Here is a 4,742-nt window from a genome sequence, read left to right on the forward strand (position 1 = left end):
AAAATCAAATGCTGCATTGGATTAAAGAAGCCCGGTGGAAAGATCTTCTCTAACTTGCAGATCAACTCCGGCGCCAACTCTTCCATTTATTCTAGCACGCCAGGCGATAGTTCTTTCGCACAAAGAACACGGAAGAAATAGCTGAGTTCTGCCAGTACTAGCCATTCATCCTCAGGGATGAAGCCACGCAACATCACCGGCATTACCCGCTCAATCCATATGTGCCAATCATGACTCTTGAGACCAAATATCTTCAGTTTATCAAGATTCGCTCCCCTCTTTAGATTCGCTGCATACCCATCGGGGAACATCAACTGCTGTTGCACCCACAAGAGAATTTCCCTCATAGCTGGCCTTCCAAGATTGAACCATGCCTTTGGCTTCGTCCAGTTTTGCTTTCCTTTCGGTTCTTTCATGTTTTGTAACGGCCTATCACATAGCGCCTCCAGATCGACTCTAGCCTTAGTATTATCCTTTGACTTCCCATCTATGCCAAACAATGTACCAAAAAGTGCCTCGGCGATATTCTTCTCAGTGTGCATCACGTCGATGTTGTGTGGGCAAAGGAGGTCTTTGAAGTAAGGCAGATCCCATAAGCATGTTTTGTGAGTCCACGCGTGCTTAGTATTATACCCCTTGAAGTACCCTGGACGTTGTGGATCTGGCTCGAGAGTGTTTAACTGATCCAGGGTCTGTTGGCCTGTCAATGCAGGTGGTGCAGAGATTTTGACAACTCTACCCCTGATGAAGTTCTTCTTGTCTTTCCTGAACTTATGGCGAGGATCCAGGAACTGTCTATGCATGTCGAAGCAAGAAAACTTGCGACCGGCCTGAAGCCAACGAAACTCAAGAGCTCCCTTGCATGTGGGGCACGGGAACCTTCCATGCACACACCAGCCAACGAATAGCACATACGCCGGCAAGTCATGCGTCGAGTACATGTACCAGACACGCATTATGAAGTTCCATTTGCTAAAGGCATCGTATGTCTTGAACCCATTATCCCAGGCTTCTTGCAATTCGTCCTTAAGCGGCTGCATGTACACATTCATATTTTTGCCCGGATAGTTGGGTCCTGGAATTATCAACGTCAGGAAAATGTTCTTTCTTTGCATAATCTGTCCGGGGGGGAGATTGAGTGGAAAGACAAATACGGGCCAACAACTGTATTGGGCTGCCGTCATACCAAACACACTGAACCCATCTGTGCTGATGCCGACTCGAGGATGCCTCGTATCTGCCGCTTTGTCAGCATGTAATTCATCAAACTTTTTCCACGCAACACCATCTGATGTGTGTACCATCATCAGATTCCCATCTGCATCTAGTTCGGTTCTTTTGCCTGTTTTGTGCCATGTCATCTGTCTGGCCGTCTCTTCGACCATGAAAAGACGTTGAAGTCTTGGTACGATTGGCATATACCGAAGAACACTAATGGGGATTTTGGTCTGTGTCTTCTCACCCATACTGTTGTCTACCACAACATACCTGGAAGACTTGCAAATGGGACAATAGTTCAAGTCCGCATAGTCAAGCCTAAATAAGGCACATCCTTTCTCACAGGCATGTATCTTCTCATAGGGCATCTTCAGTGCACGGAGGATTTTGTCCGACTGGTACAGGTTTGCAGGCATTACATGGCCTTTGGGTAGAAAGCGTCCAAATACTGTCATAATTGCGTCATAGCATTCTCTGCCCAAGTTGAACTGAGCCTTCAGAGCCATTACTTGTGAGATGGCATCCAACTGACAAAGCTCAGTGTGCTCGTGGAGCGGATGTTTCGAAGACTCCAACATTTTATTGAAGGCCTTTGCAGATTCCTCCATCTCCTCGTCCGAATCCCGAGCATCATCATAGCCTTGCACCATGTTTTCCATCCCGGTACCATGCTCGTCGGTGCGACGACGATCCACCTCAGCTCGGTCATGTTGGGCAGACTCACCATGAAATGTCCACACCGTATAATCGGACGTAAAACCACTCTTCTGCAGGTGTTTGCCCATTTCAGCCTCTGTCTTCTTTTCCCAATTGCCGCACCGGAAACAGGGGCACCAGGTTTTCTTTTGGCCATTTGCAAATGCGGCTTGCACAAACCCCTTAGTTTTTGTGAACCATTCAGCGCTCCATTTGTTCTGACCAGTGTGACCGGTATACATCCAAGAACGGTCACTCATCTTGACTTTCAGAGCTACTGGACACACAACAATTATATATGTAATTCACCATGTATATATTCATCAGTTGATCTACTTTGTCAATTTTATTACGTCCATGCAACCTACACTCTAATAGGTAATGATAGGTCCTAATCCCACCCATGTATGTGTAGATTGGGTTCATTTTCCCATGCTATGCTCCGGATCCGACGCAAAATTTCGGCAGCACCTCCCCGCTGTTCTCCTGATACACGTCTCTGCAATAAAGAGAGAGGATGTGTACCCGGAGAACAACAGGGGAGGCACTGACGAAATATATGTGTCGGATCCGGAGCAAAGCATATGGGAAAACGAACCCAATCTACACATACTCGGGCTGTCCATGGATAGCGTTGGACAATTCAAAAGAATCAAGGTTATAAATATGCAAATGCATGCATATTTATAACTACGACGCTTTCGAATGGGAGACACATATTGGTTACGCATACTGATGATTCAAGACACATATATTGTTGGAAATATGCCCTAGAGGCAATAATAAAAGTATTATTATTATATTTCCTTGTTCATGATAATTGTCTTTTATTCATGCTATAACTGTATTATCCGGAAATCGTAATACACGTGTGAATACATAGACCACAATATGTCCCTAGTGAGCCTCTAGTTGACTAGCTCGTTGTGATCAACAGATAGTCATGGTTTCCTGGCTATGGACATTGGATGTCGTTGATAACGGGATCACATCATTACGAGAATGATGTGATGGACAAGACCCAATCCTAAGACTAGCACAAAAGATCGTGTAGTTCATTTGCTAGAGCTTTGCCAATGTCAAGTATCTCTTCCTTCGACCATGAGAGCGTGTAACTCCTGGATACCGTAGGAGTGCTTTGGGTGTATCAAACGTCACAACGTAACTGGGTGACTATAAAGGTGCACTACAGGTATCTCCGAAAGTATCTATTGTTTTATGCGGATCTAGACTGGGATTTGTCACTCCGTGTAAACGGAGAGGTATCTCTGGGCCCACTCGGTAGGACATCATCATATGCGCAATGTGACCAAGGAGTTGATCACGGGATGATGTGTTACGGAACGAGTAAAGTGACTTGCCGGTAACGAGATTGAACAAGGTATTGGATACCGACGATCGAATCTCGGGCAAGTAACATACCGATAGACAAAGGGAATTGAATACGGGATTGATTAAGTCCTTGACATCGTGGTTCATCCGATGAGATCATCGTGGAACATGTGGGAGCCATCATGGGTATCCAGATCCCGCTGTTGGTTATTGACCGGAGAACGTCTCGGTCATGTCTACATGTCTCCCGAACCCGTAGGGTCTACACACTTAAGGTTCGATGACGCTAGGGTTATAAAGGAAGTTTGTATGTGGTTACCGAATGTTGTTCGGAGTCCCGGATGAGATCCCGAACGTCACGAGGAGTTCCGGAATGGTCCGGAGGTAAAGATTTATATATGGAAGTCCTATTTTGGCCACCGGAAAATGTTCGGGATTTTTCGGTATTGTACCGGGAAGGTTCTAGAAGGTTCCAGAGTGGGGCCCACCTACATGGGGGGGCCCACATGGACGTGGGTAGTGGGGGCAAGGCCCCACACCCCTGGTCAAGGCGCACCAAGATCCCACCTTAGAAGGAATAAGATCATATCCCGAAGGGATAAGATCAAGATCCCTAAAAAGGGGGGATAACAATTGGTGGGGAAGGAAATAATGAGATTTCTTTCCTCCCACCTTGGCCAACGCCCCAATGGACTTGGAGGGCAAGAAACCAGCCCCTCCACCCCTATATATAGTGGGGAGGCGCATGGGAGCTATACACGAAGTTCTGGTGCAGCCCTCCCCCTCTCCAACTCCACCTCCTCCTGAGTAGTGCTTGGCGAAGCCCTGCTGGATTGCCACGCTCCTCCACCACCACCACGCCGTTGTGCTGCTGTTGGATGGAGTCTTCCTCAACCTCTCCCTCTCTCCTTGCTGGATCAAGGCGTGGGAGACGTCACCGGGCTGTACGTGTGTTGAACGCGGAGGTGCCGTCCGTTCGGCACTAGGATCATCGGTGATTTGAATCACGACGAGTACGACTCCATCAACCCCGTTCACTTGAACGCTTCCACTTAGCGATCTACAAGGGTATGTAGATGCACTCTCTTTCTACTCGTTGCTGGTCTCTCCATAGATAGATCTTGGTGACACGTAGGAAAATTTTGAATTTCTGCTACGTTCCCCAACATATATAGCTAGCTATCAAGTTTCATCGGAATAGATCAAATAATTAATGGGGGAGGAGGACTTGTCATTTGTGCTCACCCACGAACGAAGGGGCAGAGCTCGTCAAACGCACGGCGAGGTCATCGAACACCAAACCTCGCAGCGATGAAACAACTGCACATTTAAAACTACAGGATCAACACAATTATATATGATGTTTTTCATAACAAAATCGAAAAATATATGACCTAACTAATAATTCACAAATATATGACCCCGTCGGCCTCTGGAAGGCCAAAGAACACCTTTTCGGGAGGTGTCGGTGGTCAGGGTGTCCTGTCGGTGTCGGG

This window comes from Triticum dicoccoides, chromosome 3A (assembly GCF_002162155.2).
Source record: "Triticum dicoccoides isolate Atlit2015 ecotype Zavitan chromosome 3A, WEW_v2.0, whole genome shotgun sequence".
In the NCBI taxonomy this organism is placed as follows: Eukaryota; Viridiplantae; Streptophyta; class Magnoliopsida; order Poales; family Poaceae; genus Triticum; species Triticum dicoccoides.